General features: G+C 41.4%; 1 long non-coding RNA gene across 2 annotated transcripts in view; it reads left to right on the top strand.

Moving 5' to 3' along the window:
* LOC119539028 overlaps window positions 1–8,320 on the top strand; it is a 70,391-nt gene extending 62,071 nt beyond the window's left edge. Inside the window, exons 2-4 of one of the 2 annotated variants that reach the window (XR_005217773.1) lie at window positions 2,425–2,591; window positions 2,839–2,914; window positions 8,152–8,320. This is a non-coding gene — a long non-coding RNA (uncharacterized LOC119539028). Of the gene's footprint in view, window positions 1–2,424; window positions 2,915–7,966; window positions 8,034–8,151 lie in introns of both variants that reach the window. The other variant, XR_005217774.1, reaches the window with a different exon arrangement.
* Window positions 8,321–22,254: the final 13,934 nt, after the last annotated feature.

Raw genomic sequence — 22,254 nt, 5'->3', positions numbered from 1 at the left:
TAAAATAGATAAAGAAATCTGGGCATTTGTAAGAGTAAAATGTGGCTACATATATAATCTTGATGCACGAGAAGTTAAACATTATATCTAACATAATAACATCAAAATCCCAAATAAAATGTCATGATTATATTATGCATTATCATAGCCTGCCATAAATAAATACAAATCAATTCTGCATTTAATTAAGGACATCTTTGTTAATGAGCTAAATTTTAAAATTAAGAAACCGTTTTTTTCCCATATAAAATCCCTGGCAACAAAGATAGTCCACATATTTCACTTGGCCAGAGAGCTGCTTAATAGTATAAATGTGAACATAACTCTACATTGTAAATTTTACTTATGCATTTTGAGCTAAAATAATCTAAGAAAAAAAAAAACAATATGAAATGAAGCAAATAACCTCTGTTTTATGGTGTGGTTATGTTTATTTTAGAAGAATATAGGAAAAAATCTACACTGATAATTTTCAATAAAAATAAAGCATGCTTTAAGGTGACTTTTGTGATTAATTTGTTTTTTAAAAAATAGTAGCTTCATGTATGTAATCATGGGCCATACACTAGAGCCATTTAATTTCCCCTTTAATGTATGTTCATATTTTAAGGGAATTTGGGTTATTATGCAAAATTGAAATTTTCAACCAAAAATGATAAAATACTAAGTACTACATTTAATTGTTATTATCCTAAGGACCGTTTATTGGAGATCATTGACTGAGAATAAATTTGCTAAGCATTTAAAAAAAAATTCTGGTTGCACAATATTCAGAAAGATCCCTAAATAAATCCCTGCAAAAAGGGCATATATATTAGTAAATCATTTTATATTATTTCCTGCCAATCTTATGTGCAAAAGAGATCTCTAATGAAATGACAATATAAAAGTAATTTTTATTACCTTGACACATTTATATTAGAATAAATTTGAACTGATTCATGAGCATAATTTCAGAATTAAGGTTTCCATGTGCATTAACAATGTAGAAATTGTAGAACTTGATTCTTAGCCTTCTGAGAGTTGTACTTCTCCTAATCCTTAAACTTTCTGTAGCAAAAATGTTTCCGTGCACAGCATCACAGTATTTTTAATCATAAACAGTACCCATAAGATGTGTTGTTATTTACTGAAAATAAAATATGGAAATATTTCTATGTTTGCATATTCTGTGTGTGTAAATTGTCTTTCTAGACTTCTAATAAAGTATCTTAAGGGATTTCCAATCTTTATTCACTGGGGTTTTGATCACTGAGTTCATTGTTAGTTTATTAGGGCTGAAAATAAAACTAACTGCATTTGCCATCCTTGAAGTAAAACAAAGCTATGTGCTTATTTGCACACAAACATAGAGCTCATTAATTTGAGTTCAGTTCAGAAATACTTCACCAAGCTGTAAATCTAGTAGATAAAGCCATACTGGAGCTACAATTTACAATAGTATTTTAGAAATTGTTAGCAGCATATAATAGGTAATTTTAAGTGATTTTCATTTGGATAGTGTCGACATGCTAATATATGAAGTACATAAAAGATATTATATATAATGATAATATATATTAATATATAGTGGGTTAAAATTTATCTTAAAAGTGTCTAGAAAAAAGAAATACTCCAATTATATTATACAGGCAAATAGCTAGAGCCAATTTCTTTGTTCTTATTTTAATTAAAAAAGGTTCAGTGAGAGGGAACAAATATAAAATACCTCCAATTACATTTAAATTCGATGTCATGGATTCAAATGTTTGCCATTATAATTAGAATTTATTTTTCAAAGCTTTAAATTACTAAGAAAAAGCTTTATAGTTAGTAATCTTCACAAAGAGTTGTGAATAAAATGAAAACATGAGTAAATTATTTTTAAAGCAACATGTTCTAGATTTAATCTATGGCTCAAGAATTTCAAAAATTTCAAAATACTTGATTAAAAATAAGTACAGAAATAATTGTCAGTTTTGTATATTCTATTTAAATTTACCTTACAAGGTTTTGTTTATTTGCATGTCTGGTGTTTTTGTTGTTGTGATTTTTGTTTTGAAAGTATCTCATCTTTTTACAAGCACTTTTTATTCAAGGGTTATTGAAAATGTAGTCGACTCTATTTGCCATTTAAAACCATGCATGTCCTTTAATAAATTAAGAAAAAAAAAGTCAAATGCAGAGTAGGGCTGTGAAAAAAGCTCAATGCTGCAGAACAGAGATCTGAGTTCCAGACTGGCTGAGAGACTTTGGAGAAATCACTTAACCTGACTGAAATTCTGCTTCTGTATTTATTTTTAAAAAGGGAGGGGGAGCCACAGACAAATATCAAGAGAACTTCTTTCTGCAAATTTGAGAAAACTTACTGACCTTTTTTCCTTGGGGAAAAAAAAAAAACATAACGTCAATCTACTATGATTATTTCTTCTTTATTGCCTGTAGCCGAGCATCTGCACTTCTATTCTTTGAAGGACTTTGAAGGATTTTCTGGTTGGAAGACCTGCCACAGCCCAGCTTTTCAGCCAGTTCTCTGAATGATGCTGTTTTTCTCCTGGATCCCTGAGAGTTACTGTGAAGGAGAAAGGAGCAGGAATGCTTGATAGCTCTAGGTGAGCCTCAGAACTAATGCCTGGCTACAATCCAGATGAACAAAGATTGATTGAAGAGACTTTTGGAATCTTTGTGAGGAGAAGAAGGTTAATTCCACCTGGAAGGCTGATCTGAGCCTTTTGGCCTAAGGTGATAGCAAACTAGAAAAGCAGGGCATATAGTGCTCAAATAGCTGTTTGGGTGGAAAGATGTGTTTATATTGCAACTTTGTATCATTTAATAACTTTCTGTTTGGGCTTGTTTTAGTAGGCTTCTGAAGGAGCTCAGATTTGGATCCAGTGAATTAATTCTCCCATCTAAAGTCTTCCAAATCTAACAGCGGGTGAGTAGAATGTATAATGTTTCCCCATAAAATCAGCCATGAATTTTAAACAAATTAACCCTTACGTCTCACCACATCCCCAATAGTCCATTGTGTAGCCTGAAGAGTGTCGTCTAGCACTGCTTGGTGAAACCCACAGTTCCCTTGGGGAAAACTCTAAATTTGAACTCTTGAGGAAGTTTTATGTCACTTTCATTTCTCTGAAGAGGCAATGACACTTGCAAATTATAATACTGGATACTTTGTTTCTCTCTTAAAATACAATTTTAGTATTTAAATTTAAAGAGCACCTGATTGAGCCATTTTCCTTGCTGTGATTTCCCTCTCAAATACAAATGGTGTCTCATGCAGTATTTGTTTTGCAAGGATGGTGGACTCCATGTGTTTTAGAAAGTCACTAACTGGACTTCTACTTCTATAGACTTAGAAAGCATGCAACAGACATGCAAATGAATTGTGGTCCAATTAAGCATTGAAAAAAACAGCCCTAAATATCCTGTTAATGAACTGCATTCAGGCGCTAGAAAGACATTCCAACACGATGGGATTACAAAGATCCTGCCCTTAATTATGAGCTGTAAAAGCCACTTTCAGGTAGAAATAAAGAGGGTAACTTGTTCAATTAGAGGTGAACATTCATCTACCAGGGGAAAAAGGCCTTTCTGTGATAAGACCCAGAAATCTTGTTTTTCCGCTAATGCGATTTCATACGTTTTGTTGCCGGGTGGGCTGAGCAGCATTCCCGGCCTGTTGCCTCGGATGGGAATTGTTTCTGGCCATGTCACCCAGAGCCGTGCCCCGAGTCCCCATGCTGAGCCGGGAACTGATCGCGGCGACAGTTTCTCCAGAAGGCCAGTGCCTCTCATTCAGCCCCAGCCTCCTGCCTTCCCCTCCCGTCTCCAGCCCAGCATTCTTTCCAGGTTTATTCATGAGCTCATCACTCGGGGAAGAAAACAAATTTATTTGCATTATAACATTACATTTAAAAGCTATAAATCATGCGGTGCTGTAAATACTGCCCCGTGGTAAACACCACCCTCGTAAAATCTGTGTGTTGGCGCATGCACACTTGTGAACATGACCAAATTTTCTTCCTAATCGCTGCATCCGACAACTCCATTCGTGCTTGGAAAGCTGGCAGTCAAAACGGTGATCATTTTGCTCTGATTTCTATGGAGAGCAAAGAAGGATTTAGGCCTGGTGCTGGGCAGGCTGCGAGTGGCGACTCCCTCATTCTGCAACAACTGCGCTCAAGATAATGGGTGTGGAAGGTTAAAACACAAAAGACGAGTTTTGTTCTGCGCTGACAAAGGCACAGACAACTGAACTGCTAAGTAATTTCTCACCAACCTTGCCCCCGAGGGATGTTGGTAAAGCATTTGCTACCCAGGCCAGGCTTCAAATCATTAAAGTAACAACTGCTATTAGTCTAGTATTTTCAGAAACTGAAATATTCGTGATTCCACACATCCCGCGCACTTTTAAAAGATCCTTACGTGGAGGGCGTTGCTGGGACGTGCTCGTGGGCGGGAACCTGCAGAGCAGCCTGGGGTTCCCGCACCCCCCGGCCGGGAACTGGGGTTCCGCAGTGCAGGGGGGAGTCGCCGGCCGTCAGGAGGTTGAATCTTTGGAGCAGCCTGAGTCGGGGTCACCCAAGATGGGGTTGGCCCCACGCGTCTTTCGCTGGCAGAAGTATATACACACCTTGTGCACTGACTTGATTTATCCATTCAAATTCTTCATATACCAAAATAAGAACAACCCCAAGAACATTATAGATCAATCTTTTCTTGTAAAAAATAATGCAATCATAACTTTTTTTTTTAGTGTGGCCTTTATATTCCAGAATATCTGCCTGAAGTCTAATGTGAATCCCTCCTGCCTCATTTTAAGCCCCTTTCTTCCTGCCTCTTCCTAAGCAAAAATCAATAACAAATCCAATTGCTCATATTAGGTCCCTCCAAAAGAAAAAAGTTTGTAATAAAGTGCGCCTCTGTTTTTGCAGGGGAGGGGAGGTGTAGGTGTGAATCTCAGTGCACAAAAAGCATGCAGGAAGTTTGCCTGTGGCTGAAACTTTGGGTGGTAGAAGTGACTTTAGGGTGTCCCCGACTTCCTTGGTGTTGCGCCACTTCTTGCTTCTCTGTTTAGCAGGAAATCCTTCACTGCCTTCTGCACCCCCAGCCCTGCCCCAGGCAGGGTCCCAGCCTTCACCTGCAACCCTGTCCCGGGCTTTAAGGAGGCCTGGCCCCCGAGCTCCCAGAGGACCTGCCCCCGGGCTTCAGGTCCTCTCTGATCTTGGGTTTTCAAACCTATCCGAGCCTGTTGCTCGCAGGGCTCGCAGCATCTCAGATCCCTCCTGCTCCTGGCTTCGTTCCCCTCTTCTCCACCCAGGAACCTGCCCAGGTCTCCTCAGGACCTGGATCTTTGAGACTCAGCGGCCAAATACTGCTGTGTCATCCCTTGCATGTGCCCCACCTTTAGCTGACTAAAAGGGTGAGCATCGGGAAAGCCCCCCCAGTTTGTGGACTCTGTTAGGGCATCCCCTGGGGAACCGAGGCAAGGAGTGAGGGAGACTGGGCATTCCAGGCTGCAACTTCATGGTGGGGTGGACTAGCGACTGTGCCACAGAGAGAGGGAGAATTCAAGAGAGCAGGGCACTTGCTTTCAAGGCCAGATTTTCCCTTGGTGCAGCCTGGCATGAGGTGGGGAGAGGAGAGACAAGTCCCTGGGAAATCAAGTGGGTGGGTGGCATCGTGGACTTCCCCAGCATGGTGGAGGGAGAGGCCAATGGTTCCCGTGCTCCCTGGAGTGGGCACCCCCTTCTCCTCTGATAGAAAGGGGGAGGTGGCCTGAAGTAACTGAGACTATGTCGCTTATACTTCAATAAAGTCTAGTTATTGAAGATAAAGCAGATTACATTTCTTGAACTCTTGAAATTGTGTTTTGGGGGATTAAGAAGCAAGCATAGAGTTCATCAGAAATGACAAGAGACAAGTAATGGTTGATAGTGAGAGGGAGCAGCCGATTAATTGGAGGGAAGATGGCAGAACCCAGGAAGGTAGCCAGGGCGCTGTGGCAGGGCTCCTGTCCCTGGAATGGAACGACGAGGTGGCTCAGATGCTCCTACTTCTGGGGTGGGTGACAGGGGAGCGTGGTGGTGGCCCCTGCCAAGACAGAGAAACCCACGAGGCAGAGCAGAAATGCAGGAGAGAAGATGGCCAGTTCCTCGCATGTTGAATTTGAAGCGTCCATGTGGGGGGGGGGGGGGCACGTCGTATTCACAAGTCAGGGGCTCAGTGGAGGGGTGTGTGCACTGGCCATAGATTTGAGGCACCAACATGAAAACCACGACAATGTGTGAGGCCACAGGGGAAAGTGCAGAGACTTACAGGAGAGCCAAGGACAGGACCTGGAGGCCACCGGAGGATCTGGAGGAAGAGGCAGAGCCTGAGGAACACACTGGGAATCAGAGGCCAGAGAAACAGAGGAAAGTGAGATATTTGGTGCCTGAAGGCAAAGGGGGAGAAGGTATTCAAAGGAACAGGGCATGGCTAGCAGTCAAATCTGCCCCTTTTCCCCGCTTCTGCCATCAGCCCTCTAAGCTGTGCCACCACCGTCTCTGGGCTGGGCTGACCTCATGATGCATCTCACTCTTGCCCCTTCAGCTTATTTTCCATAAAGTTGCCAGAATGATGCTGTTAAAATGTGAAACAGATTATGTCACTTTGCTGCTCCAAAAGCTTGAGGGTCTTCCCAGATCACTCAAGTGAAAGCAAAGCCCCATCTATCACGACTTGCATCCTCATCCCCTTTAGGATTTGAGTCAAATGTCACCTTCTCTGACCATCTATTTAGAATTGCCACTTCCCACTCTCGTTCCTACCTCAGCCTTTCTTATCCCCGTTTCCTGATTTATCTCTCCATAGAACATTACAAGCTGGTCAATAGTGTAAACACAGAGAGGGGTCCATTGAATTAAGTCACAGGACATCATTGGAGATACTTGTAAGAGCAGTTTCAGAAGACCAGCAATGGCAGAGGACAATTTTCAATTGTAGAGGAAATAAATCTGGAGAAAAGGAAACCACCCAGTGCAGAGTGTTCTTTGTCTTGTCTGGACTGTTTGAGGTGGGAAGGAGAGAGCCCTCTAGTTGATAACTAGAGAAGGGTGTCGTAAAATACAGGAAGAGCCTCATACAACCATACGTTGAGGGGCTCATGTTGGGTGGAGTAGGGGGTAATGTTGAAAAGTTGTAGAGAGGGAGGGAATAAAGGAGGCAGGGAGAGAGGTCTTCAAGGGGCTGGGGGTCAGAGTGTGGTAGAGGATTGGCTCACTCTAAGTCTTATCCAAGTCTCCTGGGGAAGGGAAGGACAGAGGTGGAGGTGGAGATGTGAAAAGAAGCTTCAGGGGACACCTGAGAAGTTCTGGCTGGATGTGCCCTTGTTTTTTTTTTGTGAAGTTTTACAGTGAGTGGGACAGGGAGTGGAGGGACCCTCAGGCAGCCCTAAAAGCACACCAAGATCTCCTAGGGGCCCCAGTGTCAGATGGCCCCCACCTGGGTGTGGGCACTAAAAAGCCTGATTCCAGATTTGGTTTAGGGATGAAGCTCTTCATTCTCAGTTAAGGACAATAAGGAACAAAGTCAGAAGACTTTCACAAGATCTAGCTACCAAGGGGTCAAGCCAGAGGTTGACTCCAGACAGGCTGTCCCAAGGATCTGAACTTCCATGACTCAGTGTCCTGTCCCTTGCACTGAACTTCTCAAATATTCTTGTGTGCCTGATGCCCCGAGTCATGGCCAGCTCATAGTTTAATTCTCTCACAACTGCCTTAAGTGCTCATCTTTATGTGTGTACATTGAAGAAGGAGACCTAAGCTTAAAGGATGACTGCAGCTATCTCAAATGTTTTACTATGGAAGAAGATGTGTGGCTTCATGCATTCAGGACCATCCCACCTTCTTGTAGAGGTGGACTGGCTGCAAAGGTGCCTAGTAGAGGAGCCAATATTTTGTGTGAAAATCTTTGAATCTTCTTATATACTTGCAAACAGGTTGGTTAAGACATCAGAAAAAGGAAGTGCCAGATGGTATTGAAGTCACAATTTTTTAAATTAAAAGGTAAGTTACCAATTAAAGATAAAAGTGTCAAAATTTGGCACTTTGTAGAAAGATTGCGAAGGGGATCCTAAAACTGTCAAATGACTTATTTTTTTTTTTTGTTTTGTTTTTTAAACAGTTTTATTCACACACCATACATTCTCTACCAAGCAATCAGTGGTTCCCAGAATGATCACATAGTCATTCATTCACCAGTACAATCTATATGAGGACATTTCCATTTCTTCCACAAAGAAAGAGGAAGAGGAGAAAAAAGAAAAAAGGAAAAAGAAAAAGAAAAAGGAAAAAATGATGACTAAAATAAAATAAAAATACAATACAATGCAATAAAAAGGTCAGACAGCAACACCAATGCCAAGAATCCCATACCCCTCCCTTGTATCCCCTCTTATGGACATTTAGCTGTGGTATATTGCCTTTGTTAAAATTAATGGAAGCATATTACAATGTTACTATAGATTCTAGTTTGCATTGGTTGTATTTATTCCCCAATACCATCCCATTTTCAATACCTTGCAAAAGTGATATTCATTTGTTCTCCCTCATGTGAAAACATTCTTATATTTGTAAATTTAATCACCATCATTGATTACTGTAGGTTTTGCTAAGCTATAGAATCCCAGTGTTTATATTCTATCTTTCCTTCTGGTGTCATACATGCCCTAGCCTTCCTCTTTCAACTGTACTCACACTCATCTTTGTTCAGAGTACTTACAATATTGTGCTATCTTCACATAGTATTGTGCTTTCCCTTTCTGGATCTATACAATCAATCCTCTTGAACAATCCATATTCCTTCAGCATCAAATGCCTGATCTCTACCCACTTTCTATTTCCTGATATCTTCATTTCTACACTCTTCTTCAAACTTATCTCTCCTGTCTTTTCCTATCTGTCTGTAGCATTCCCTTTAGTTTTCTTGTAGAGGAGGTCTCCTGTTCACAAACTCTCTCTGTGTCTGTTTATCTGTAAATATTTTAAAATCTCCCTCATTTTTGAAGGACAGTTTTGCTGGATATAGGATTTTTGGTTGGCAGTCATTCTCTTTTAGTAACTTAAATATATCATACCACTGCCTTCTCACCTCCATGTTTTCTGCTGAGAGATCTGAACTTAGTCTTATTGAGCTTCCCTTTTATGTGATGGATTGCTTTTCTCTTGCTGCTTTCAGAATTCTCTTTGTCTTTGACATTTGAAAATCTGACTCGTAAATGTCTTCGAGTAGGTCTATCTGGATCAGTTCTTTGGGGTATGCTGTGCTTCTCAGACCTGTAATTTTATGTCATTCATAGGAGCTGGGAACTTTTCATTGATTATTTCCTCTATTATTCTTTCTGCCCCCCTTTCCTTCTCTTCTCCTTCTGGGACACCTATAACATGTATACTTGTGTGCTTCATGTTGTCATTCAGTTCTCTGAGACCCTGCTCAAATTTTTCCATTCTTTTCCGTAGCTATTCTTCTGTGTGTAGGATTACAGATGTCTTGTCCTATAGTTCACTGATCCTTTCTTCTGCCTTTCCAAGTCTGCTGTTGTGTGTCTCCATTGTGTTTTTCATCTCTTCTATTTTGCCTTTCATTCCCATAATTTCTGCTTTTTCTTTTCTCAAGCTTATGAATTCTTCTTTAAGGTCACCCAGTGTCTTCCTTATATCTTTCATCTCTTTTGTCACATTTTCTTTCAACTCATTGATTTGATTTAGAAGATTTCTTTGAACATCTTTAATTAGTTGTTTGAACTCCTGAATCTCAGTTGAGGTATTAGTTTGTTCCTTTGACTGGGCCATATCTTCATGTTTCCTAGTGTGTCTCATGATTTGTTGCTGTCTAGGCATCTGATTTTCTTGATTAGTTTGTTCTGAAGGAGGTTGTTTTCTCTCTTTTGCCTAGTGTTTTCTTGTTGATCTCTATCTTTTCTTTGTTTCAGTTGTCAGATTGGCTCTGCCCCGCCCCCCAGTCTTTCCCCCAAAATCAGCACCCACCATGGCTTGCCACAGGGATGGGAGGTAGGCACTGGGTACCCCAGCAAGTTCATTGTGTGTGGTAATACAAATCTGCTGGCTTCCAGTGGTGCTCTGTTTTCAACCAGCCAGCAAGACCTGGGTTGGTTTTAGAGCCCTGCTTTAACAGTTGTGTCTTCTATATTTCTCAGCCAAAACAAGGACAGGTTTCCGTACAGAGCATGTAGAGCAGAGCAGCTCCTATAGTCCTAAGAAAGAGTCTGGGGCATCTTTTTAAAGTGTTTCCATTCCCTTGCACCTTCTGGACTGTCTGGAAGATGGCGCTGTTCTGTAACTTAATTGTCCTCAGAAGTTGCTTTGCTTCTGAGCATAATAAGATGCATCTACACAGGTGAGCTGAAACTGCAGGATTCCTATGCCCTCATTTTGCCAACCAAAACCTGGCTTGATGTGGGCTACACCTCTGGCAAAGTACTCCCTCAGCTGACCCAGTACTCCAGCCATCCCCAAGGCAAGGAAATGGTTGCTGGCTGCTGTTTCCCTCAAGGGTGGAGGAAGGGCTTTCAGACCCAGGACGGGAAACTCAGTCTCTGTCTATGTTTTCTCAGTCTCTTTGTCCCTTACTGACCTGGGCCTTGAAATGTCCTCCCTTGTCCCCTAGGTCTTCAAATGGTTGGGGTATGTCTCAGTGCTGTGAGAGATCTTATGGTCTGTGTCAATGGTGGGAGGGGTCCCATCTGCTGATTCTGTGCCTTTCCCACACTGAGACCAAGTGAGGAGGAGGGGAGAGGACTGGCTGGTCCAAGACAGAAGATTCCTACCTGATATTTCTTCTCTTTCTTCAATTCGGCATTTTCAAGGTTCTTCTCCAGTATACATCCTCCTCCAGAGTTTCAAACAATTCAGAATTGTCCTTTTTTAAAAAAATTTCTGGAGAGGTTTTCAGGAGCTATTTATGTCACCACATTGATTATGTCACCCTTCAAATGACTTATTTTTGTCATCCACTTATGTTTTGCAAATTAGGGTATTTTTCAGATTTCTTTCCATTTAATATAGCACAAACTTAATTTGCTTCAATTTAAGCATAAGTAGGAATTTGCTGGAAGGATACTGGGATGGCCCAAAGGACAGAGCGAAGAACTGAACAATAAGACTCCAGAAGATCAAGGTCAGTGAGAGCCATGGGCTAGAACACCCTCGGGACTCCATGCTTCTGTCTGCATGGTGCTTAATTTTTTCAGCCTTCTCCACTGTTGGGAGACACTGACCACCAGCTCTTCTGGGATCACATCCATATTAATCTAAACCAGGGAAGAAGAGAACATTCCTCTTCCAGTTTTGATGAGAAAATTCCCTGGAAGGATTCTGATTAGCTTCCCTTGATCATCCACCCAATGCTGGACAAATCACTGTGATTTGTGGAATGGAGAACATTATAGGCCTAGGTTGGTCATGAGTCCATAGCTGTTGTCAGGGGTCCAGGGTGTGAGATTAGATGCACTTTTGTTTCACATGATCAGAATGGGCACAAGAAGTTCCCCCAAAGAAGGGAGGTAGGGATGCTCTTCTGAGCAGATGAAATGGCTTCTGTTTCTTACAAATATTTATCAAAAGTAGTTTTCATTTTAGGATAACTTCTTATACTTCTGACACCAGCTACAATGCAATTCTGACCCTGGCTACCTGGAGTTATACCAGACTCCACAAGTAGCAGGCCATCCTCTACAAGATTGCCCTTCAAACAGCAGCCCACAAACTTGGGAGTTCCCAGGCCACCTACACTTCTGAACAACTGGCTACAAATTTGAGGTGGGGGGAGTCCTACCACCCTGTGGATTCAATAATTTGCTGGAATGTTCTCACAGAAGTCACAGAAAATGCCATTCTTACAACTTCAGTTTTATTGTAGCAAAAATTTACAAATAGAAAGAAGCCAAAGGAAGATATGCATAGGGCGAGTTCTGGGAGAGTCTTAAATACAAACTTCCATGTCTGCTCCATATGGAGTCAGGACGTGTCAAACTCCTAGCACAGCAATCATATAATCAACCAGGGAGCTCTCTGAGCTTCTGTGTGCAGAGCCTATACTGGTGTTTCATAATGTCAGCCTGACTGATGGAGTCAATGCTCAATCTCTAGCCCCGCTCCATTCCCTGGAAGATTGGACTCATATGATGTGGCTCAAAGACCCAACCCTCCGTTTGTATGGTTGATATTTCTAGTGTGACTAGCCCCCTAGCCCAAGACTACCAGTGTGGCTGGCCCTACCCAGTCATCTCGTTAGCATAAACTATCAGGTGTACTGGTTGAGGCCCATCATGAATAACAAAAGATGCTTCTCTCACAGGAAATTCCAAAATTTAGAGGCTACCCACAGAGCTGGGACAAAGGCCAGGCCTCTTTTGGGAGGCCAAATAGTTTACTATGCAGGGTATGGTATCAGGAAGCCACTGCTGTATAACAAACAGCCCCCAAATCTAGATGAATACAACAATAAGCATTTATTTCTCACATGTGTGATTCTGCTGATCTGAGCTGAACTTGCCCATGTATCTGCCAATTGTGTTAGGGGTTGACTAGGCTGGGTTCATCTGAGCAGCTCTGCTCCATTCTCCTTGTACCAGAAAATTAGCGAAGATTTGTCCATCTCATATTGATGGCTGAGGCACAAAAGTATAAGTCCAATTATGCAAATACTTTTCAAACCTTTGGTTTCACCACTTGAACCCCATTCTGTTGGCCAAAGCAAGCCATCTGGGGTAAGCAAGTACATTCCTTCCATGGAGGAATTTTAAAAGTTAAGATAAAAGGAACCAGACAACCAGATATCCAAATTCAAAAGAATGACTTTAGATGCCTACCTCACACCATATACAAAAACTCAAAATGGATCAAAGACTTCAGCATGAGTGCTAAAAGTATAAACCCTTTAGAAGAACACATAGGTGTAAATATTTGTGATCTTGCTTTAGGCAATGGCTTCTAAAGCCCATGCAAACAAATAAAAAAAATTTATAAATTGGACATTATCAAAATTAAAACTTTTGTACTTCAAAGGACACCATTAAAAAGGTGAAAGGCAAAACATAGAATGGGAGAAAATATTTGTAAATCATATATATGATGAGGGTCTAGTATCCAAAATACATAGTTAATCCTTAAAATAAATAAAAACACAAATAACCCAATTAAAAATAAGTAAAGGATTTGAATAGACATTTTTCCAAAGAAGATATACAAATGACCAATAAGCTGATCATTGGTCATTAGGGAAATCCAAATCAAAACCACAATGAGATCCCACGTCACTCTCAATAGGATGGCTATAATAAAAAAGACAGATAATAAGTGTTGGCAAAGACATGAAGAAATCGGAACTCTCATACATTTTTGGAGGGAATGTAAAATGGTCAGTTACTTTGGAAAACAGTTTAGCAGTTCCTTAAAAAGTCAAACTTAGAGTCACCCCTGACCCAGTAATCCTACTCCTAGGCTACACAACAAGAAAATTAAAAACATATGTCCATATGAAAACTTGTTCACAAATATTCATAGCAGCATTATTCATAAAAGGCACAAGGTAGAAAAACCAAATGCCCATCAACTGATGAATGGATAAACAAAATGGTTAACCATATAATGGAATATTATTCAGCCATAAAAAGTAATGAGGTGCTGATACACACTGCAACATGGGTGACACTTGAAAATACTGTGCTAAGTGAAAAAAGCCAAGCACATACTGTATGATTACATTTACATGAAATGTCCAAGATAGTCAAATCCACAGAGAAAGAGCGGAGATTAGTGATGGCCCCGGCTGGGAGGAGGGGCAAATAGGGAGGGATTGCTAATGGGTTTGAGGTTTCTTTTTGTGGTGATGAAATGTTCTGGAATTAGATAGTGGTGATTGCTGTACAACCTTGTGAATATACAAAAATCTGCTGAATTGTACACATTAAAAGGGAGAGAGAGAGAGAGAGAAGGAAAGAGGAGACAAGGTAGATGCTCATGGTGGAAACATCTAAGAAACTACTTTTGAAAGATAAGATATATCTGATACTCAATTAAAATTTGTGGTTCTGTGATGTTAAAACCTCTTATTTCTCCAAACCTTCAGTAAGGTCTTCCATGCACACACACACACGGAAAACTCTCAGAATGATTAATTAGGTCATGGATTCTCTCTACTCCATCCTGGCATCCAGAGGGATGTATAGTAGGGACTCAACAAAAATGTGCTGAGATAAGTGTGTGCATGAGCAAATTACATTCACTTCCACAATAATGACCACAAGTGGTTTCGTCCCCTATACATCTTTGATGGTGCAGGGAGATTTGATCCCTTTATACTCTACTCTCCCAATATGTAGCTAGTGCCCTGTCCTGAAAATCGTGCTTTTAAGCACTATGATAATTTGTGGGAAGTTTTGATGAACACACACTTAATTTCTTGAGACTCTTGGGAATGAAACAAGGGAGAATGAAAGTGATAAAGACATTCAATTTCTAGGTTATAAATAAGAGCTGATTTAGAAAAAAAGTAAAAAAAAAAAAAGTACAGCATCCTCCACGATCCCTTCTTTCACTGCCTCATGGTCAGGGGATCCACCAAATGATTCCACATTTCCTTTCCATGATAAAAGAAATACTTTCCTCAAGGAAATACGTTTATCAAAGGTTCTTACCCAGGTCGCTCAGAAAGCAAGAAAACTAAAAAAGAGCTATCTTTCACCACTTGGATTTTAAAAGCTTACCTGTTCTGGGTGAATTTGTTTTTTTATATAGGGGTTAAAAACTCATGGACCAGGCTTTTGAATATGATCAATCTGAAATCAGTTTGCAAAAAGATATGTTTACTGTGCTTTCAAATAAAGGTTTGGGGGAGTCTCCATGAGAATATGAAGGTGATGCAGCACTAGTTTTCAAACAGTTGAAGAACATGAGTGCAGACAAGGATCACCTATCGGAGCAGGTTAGTGATAGAAGCAGGTATCCTCTAGAAATTTTATTTAAAGAGACTTTTAAAAGGTTTAAAAATGTTTGTATAAAATTTAAGTTTTAATTAATTGTAATATATTTTTAAAGACATGAAAATATTTTAAAAGTTTATTTAGTGTGTGTATATCTATGTCTATGTATGTATGAAAGTGTGCATGTGTGTATCAAATTTCCCCCAGTAACTTCTTTTTCATGAGCTTCTGTTATTGCAACTGAGTTTTGTTATGCACAATCTTTTTTTTGGTAATATAACCCTTGAGGTGGGCAAGAGATGGCTATAGGTATTGTCTCCTCTCTGGAAGTTTCAAAAACTAAGAAGAAGTTTAATATGATCACAAATTAAAAAAAAAAAAAAAGAAAGAAAAAAAAAGGCAGTACTGCATGTATAAATGGAGTTCTGAGGAGGAGCTGAATAAATCTGTGTAATATCCATCCTCCCCTTGGTGAGGGCTGTGACAGGGTCTGCTTTGTTCACTCTTTGTTCAGGAATTGGATGAAGTGATCCAAAGGGAAAAAGTTGCATACAGCCATAGACACACAGATAAATGAAAATGAATCATTGAATGGTGGAAGGAAAAAATAATTTCCCTTCAGTCAATCAGAAAATACTGAGGGTGACCTTGCTGTGCTAGTTTGGATATATTATGTCCCGGCAAAAGCCATATTCTTTAATGTGGTCTTATGGGGGCAGATGTATTAGTGTTGATTGGGTTGGAATCCTTTGATTGAGTGTTTCCATAGAGATGTGACTCAATCAACTGGGAGTGAAATGTTTGATTGGATTATTTCCATGGAGATATGGGCCCCGTCCATTGAGGGTGGGTCTTGATTTAATCATTGGAGTCCTATAAAAGACTTCACAAACAGAAGGACCTCAAGGCAGCTGAAAGTAACAATTTGGAGAGCAGCTTAGAGAGAAATTTTGGAGATAGCCGTTGAAAGCAGACTTTTGCTAACGCTTGGGAGATGCTAGCCCAGAGTTTGCTCCAGAGAAGCTAAGAGAGGACAAAATGCCCCAAGAGCAACATTTTGAAGAACGCACAGGAGCTGAGAGAGGAGCTGGAACACAACCCAGGATCAGCAGATGCCAGCCCCATGCCTCCTCAGCTGACAGAGGTTTTCCGGATGCCATTGGCCTCCTTTGGTGAAGGTATACTTGTGTTGATGCCTTAATTTGGACATTTTCATGGCCTTCAGACTATAAACTTGTAACCAAATAAACCCTTTTATATAAGCCAATCTGTTGCTGATATTTGCATAACAGCAGTGTTAGCAAACTGGAACACTTGCCAATCATGCTTAAAGAACTCACAATCTGTGGGCAGTATGCACACACACACACATACACACACACACACACACACACAGCTAACATGAGTTAGACTTAGGTGATTCAATAGACGTAGAAAGCCAGTGCTGAGAGAAGAGAAAAGATACAGCTCATTGTGACCACAGATATTGGGCACTTCATAGTTAAGTTAATATTTCAGATACAATCTAAGGGAAATACAGCATTTCAAAGGCAAAGAAGATGTCCAAACAATTAACAAAGCGCCTTGCACGAAGGACATGCCCAGTACACGAGTGTTGGATGGCTTTTCTCTGCGTGAAGTACATACCTAGCCCACGTTTGTTGGGCAGCATTTCTGTGCCTTCTAGAATGCTCTGCCAACTGTTCTAGTTCATGCAACTCCTTAACTTCCTCAATTCTGGAGAAACTCAGCTAGTAGAGACTAAAACCCTTGGATTGCAGGGAGATGATGAGGTAACAGACACAGATTGTTTGAATCTGAGAAAGCAGACATTACAGATGGAATTGACATTGGTAAAACACCAAATCATATAACAATGTGGTAGAATTGATTCATTCCACCCGGTAAACAAACAAAGTTAATGCACCTCCCTAGTTGGTCATATACCTATTACTCCTGGCCCAGGGAGGGGGAGAAGCGCCTCAGGACATAGGATAGGGCCGGTCAACTGGGGACGTAGAGCTAAGACTTGCCTGTAAGTTCTTAACACCATCTGAAACTACCCAGCTTCAAGAACAGCCAAGACGGGCCCCATGGGGGTGTCCAGTTTCCTTGTAAAGATACTTGGGAGAGAGGCACTGCTCTCCTTTTGTTTCTGTTTTGATTTCTTTGTTGTTTTTTGTTGGAAGCAGAGAGGTAATGGCAGGGAATTCATTACGTCACCTGGCTTTCTTTGCCTGGTAAGGAAAGGAGACACCCTTACTTTCCAAGAGGCCTCCAGGCAGCCAAGTTGGAAAGTGCCCCTGGCCTCAGAACTTCCATTTATCTTTCTAGCATCCAGGATTCATTTCCTTGTAAAGTGGGCTCTTCAGTATAAACTCAAGGCCCGGTTGGTGTTATTGAAGACCCCTTTGGTAAGGTTTTTTTTGGGGGGGGGCGGTAGTGGGGGGTTAGGGGGTGATGGTTGGTGTACAGAGGAGGAGAGAGAAGAAGATGAGTAAAAATTAGTTCTTATGTTCAAAGGCCATTTTTCTAAGTACGGAATAAGACTGAAGTATCCACAGTAGTTTGGGAAGTTTGGTCTGTGTGAGCTGTGTGGAATTTAGCCAATTTCCAACTTCTACATTTAAATGGTTGTTCCAACCCAGCTCTTGGAGAGCTTGGCTTGCTGCAGCCCTAAGGCCAAAGAACATGCCAGGTGCAGAATGAGGCAGAGTTTATTAGGACTTACAAACAGGAGAGGGTCCCTGGTGGTGGCCGTCCAAGGAGAATGGAATTAGTGCTTTGCAAGAATGGGGGTGGGAAGGGACAGCTCCTAAGGGTTTAGGACAGAGACATTCCATGAGGTATGAGAAGAGAGTTTTAGCAGGGTCTCGTGACACAAGGGTCTGGAGATTTGTTATCAACAGTGATGAGGGGAGGGGTTTGGATGTTTTATGATGCCATCTGCATATACTTTCTTCTCTGAGGAGGTCTGATGACCCTCAGCTTCTGTCCTGGTCGAGCAGGCTGCTGCGTGCCGTGGGGCCTCATTCCCCATTAGGGAGGGGTACCCTGGCCCCTACGTCACCACAGTGGTTCTTATGAGTTTTTTCCCTTCGGTGATGCACTCAATCCATCACTAGTGGGCTCCCTGGCAGCAGGTACATCAAGCACCTGTGAAATGTTTCCACATTTAAAGAGCTTATAAGCAACGTGTGGAGAAAAAGTTAACTACACGAAACAGGCTTAAGTGCTGTGTTATAGGATATCAACACAAAGTAAAACAGTGTTTCAGAGAGAGGAAAAATGGCTGTAGGCTTGTGTACTTACAGAGAAATTCTAAGAGGAGAGAGGACTTGAGGTGGACCTTGAAGAAAGTAAGAACTTAGAAAGAGATGGAGTATCCCGAGAGATAGTTGATCCATCGATATATAGCCTGTTCTGCTATAATGCGATCATTGGTTTCCGAAGAAGTCTTGTGTATTCCCACATGTTTTATAAAAATATTCATTTCACTGAGAGGGTAGGGAAGTAGAAGGGAGTGAGAAAATAGAGGATTTTTGGAAGCTCATTTAAAAAGTTATTTTTCCTGCTGAAAACTCAATGATAAAATTTCTGTGTATTTTGCTATAACATACTAAAATAACCAAGTGGTTAACTAAAACTTAGGAAAGCAAAACCAGATATTACAGAGAATAATAGGAATAGCATTTTAAAACTAGGGCAAAATCAATGGGTTTTTAGACTCTCCTTATTTAAAATTCATTGTTTCATAAATACTCACATTGAAATAACCAGGTTTTCAAAAAGCACAACATGGAAACAAACTGCAGCAGAGCTCCCCTAACTCACATAGCCTCTTGGCATGGCAGACAAAGTAGCCACGTGCTCCTGGGCAGCTAGCTGTCTTCTCAGACTCACAGTGCCAATACCTGAACAAGTTATGTTCTAACCAACAGCCATGGAGTGAAAATAATGCAATTAATCAATGGCATTATATCTGACTCTCATTATAAAAATTTAAGATGGATGGGAAATGCTGTGTTTGAGCTGCAGCCCTAATCTGACTTCAAAGTGTTTTCAAACACATTGCTCATTGGATTTCCACCCCCACTGCCTCTCGATGGCAGGCAGAGTGATCCCTGCTTCCTGGTAATCACAGCCTGTGTCCTCCCCTCCCGTCAAGTGTGGCCCAGACATAGTGATTTGCTTCTAACCAAGTTAAGAGTTCTGTGATTAGATCACAGGAGGCACATGTCCATCTTGATAGCAGACTCTTTCTCACTGGCTCTGTTGAAGCAAAGGACCATATTGGACAGGTCCACTTGGCAAGGAGCTGAGGCAGCCTTCCACCAGTAGCTGGGAAGAACTGAGGCCCAAAGTACATCAACTGTGAGTTGCCAAATCCTTCCAGCAACATGTAAGTGAGCTTGGAAGCAAATCCTTCTCTGGTTGAGCCTTCCAGCTGCCTCCATAGCAGCCTGTGACAGACTCAGAGGGAGAGACTCACATAAACCACACCCGGACTCCTGACTGACAGGAACTGTGATATAATACATGTAATAATAATTTGTTACACAGCAATAGCTACCCAATCCGCTTTATAAAGTGGTAGTAGCTGGCAATATCTCCACTTTAAAATGATGAATATGGTGACCAGCTTCCAGGAGGTACAGAGTGGCCAAGCTGGTAGGATGTTTGTGATTCCCAGCTTGGTGACGCACCACTGGCGCCTTTCACACGAGTATGGTGCTCGTGACTGCCTGACAAGGCCAATCTCTCTCGTCACTTCTCTTTTTCCTCTTTATCCATTAATGCTGAGTCCAAACACATTTCCATTAAGAAAAACTTTCTCTTTCCCACATCAGTCATCTATAATAGTGAGAACTGTTGGAAGATTCTGGGAAGCTGTATTTGGATCAAGCCTTCCTCACCATTCCCCATGGCAGCCAACACCCTGCATTTGTGCTTTCAGGAGTTGGTGTGGTGGGGTGATGGGATCTCAGGTTCTAGGAGGGGACACCCTAGGCTCAAATCCTAGCTGTGCCATATAATGGCTATCAGTTTCCACACCTGGAAAATAGGTAATATAAGTCTCTTTCTCAAAGGATTATGAATATTAGGCCAGATGACACTCAAATCTCCTGGCACACAAACACTCAAACACTCATCTCCCCTTGCTCTGTCTCCTCCTCAATGGAGACCAAGATGCCCATAGGTCTAATTCTTCAGACAAACATGCATATTGGACAAGTTTGATCTTTTAAAACTTACATTAAATGTTTTAAAATTTTAACTTACAACCTAAGTTCATCTTTTACCCCTGAATAAAAGTTACTGCAACTGAATAAATGTCTAATGGGCAAAGAGCTCTAATGTTCAAGGAGTGTGCAAAGCTTTCATGGTGTGACGGTAAATCACTATGGAAAATCAAGATCTTGTTTTAAATGGGAATGGACAGCAGACTTCCTGGACTGAATTCTAACTTCATGACCTTGGGCTTTTTTTTTTTTTTTTTTTTTTTTTTAATAAGGTGTCTTCAAGTGCAGGCACATTTTACCATTCCACCTGGAGGTAAATCCATGCATCGAGGAAGACTTCCGTGGGTCTTACTCAGAGCATCAACGGCACATGTGATGGGATGAATTAGACATTTAGTTCTAGATGAAATCTTAGTTGGTGAATAGATTTCTGATGGACTGTATTCAAAATCCTACTCCATGAGCTTCTAACCCCTGTGTATCCAATGAAATTCACCCAAAACAAGTAAGCTTTTACGGTCCAAGTGGTGAAAGCTCTTTTCAGTTTTCTTGTTTTCTGAGAGACATGGGTGAGAAGCTTTGATAAAAGTATTTCTTTGATGAAAGTATTTCTTTTATCATGGAAAGGAAATGTTGAGTCATTCTGTGATGCACCTCCCCCCCAGGCTCTGAGCTGGAGGGAAGGAGCCCTATAGCTTTTCCCGAGATGTAGAGCCTGCCCTGCAGGGAATCCACAGAGCCTGCCTCTGAGTCTTCTTTGTCCGCGGCCAGCCCCTGGCCTTGGGAACTGGCAGGCGGCCGTTTGCAAGTGGATGTGCTGGGCCGGGGTCTGCCTTCGCCTTTGTCCGCCAGCCCCAGGACGCCTGATCGGGAAGCTGGAGTGTGTCATCTCTGACTACCCCAGCTTCCCGGCAGGAACACGACGGCAAGGTTGCAGACAATGGCCAACATGAGCATTCAGAGGTAAACATATCCTTCTTCCAGATGCAAATAATGACTCATTCTACACATTTTCCTCACAAACCTACTGCTCCAACCTGCCCATGCAAACACAGGCGTTTGGCCAGGTTTGAAGCAAGAGGTTTGGGGGGGGGGATACCCCGTTTGTGCCCCCACCCCCACTCCCACCATCAGACTTACATTCCTCGGCACTGGCCTTCTCCAACCCCTACAGAAAAAGATCAAGTCACGACTATTAATTTTACTCTTATCCTTAGTGGCTAGAAGGGATTAACTTTTTTCTGCCAAATTAATTCTTATGTGTGTTTACCTCAGTCTAAAGCTTTGATATAAAATCTGGATTATTGCTTTGGAAGCACATCTATGGAAAAAGATAAATCCCTTTCCCATGGAGAGATTCAGTTTCATGGTATAAATTGCATCTTTTACAACATAGCCACGTTGTCATCTTTTGTGCTCATTCTGTTTCTAGCATGTTTTGACTCTGTGTGAGGGGAGCTCATTTCCTTTCCCAACCCACTGAGGCAGACATTACAACAGTTTATCAATCTCTGGCTATTTTCAAATCTAGGCATATGAAGGGCTGTCCTTTCCCAGCCCCTTGAGTTTGGGCTTGGCCATGTTACTTATGTAGGCCGATGAAATGTGAGTGGAAGGGACATGTGTACAAAGCATTTAATTGTCAGGGCAAGACTGTTGGAGCCTCTTCTCCTGCCCCAGCGACTGTAGGAGCAGATGATGCCAAGAGGCACAGAGCTGAATCATTGCTCAGCGCACAGCACGCTGGGAGAGCTCCAGGCAGCGGCCAACTCCAGTGGGAAGAGACAATCACTGGTTCGTTTAAGTCACTGAGATTTTGGAATTGTTTGCAGCCTAGCTGAATATACCTACCAATAAATTGTTAGCTCTTAAAATTTATAGTTGGCAAATTTAATCTTATAATACGATTGGATACTTTCTGGATTAAAATAAATACTTAGTGACTATTTGACTAATGCTCTTCTTGATTATACATCTTTCTCAGGCTTGAATATTCCATATTTAAAAGGAATGTTATTGTCATGTAAATCACATGACTTATTT

The sequence above is a fragment of the Choloepus didactylus genome, chromosome 7 (assembly GCF_015220235.1).
Source record: "Choloepus didactylus isolate mChoDid1 chromosome 7, mChoDid1.pri, whole genome shotgun sequence".
NCBI lineage: Eukaryota > Metazoa > Chordata > Mammalia > Pilosa > Megalonychidae > Choloepus > Choloepus didactylus.
The sequence above is the reverse complement of the archived record's forward strand: the minus strand, read 5'-3'. Positions and strand labels throughout refer to the sequence as shown.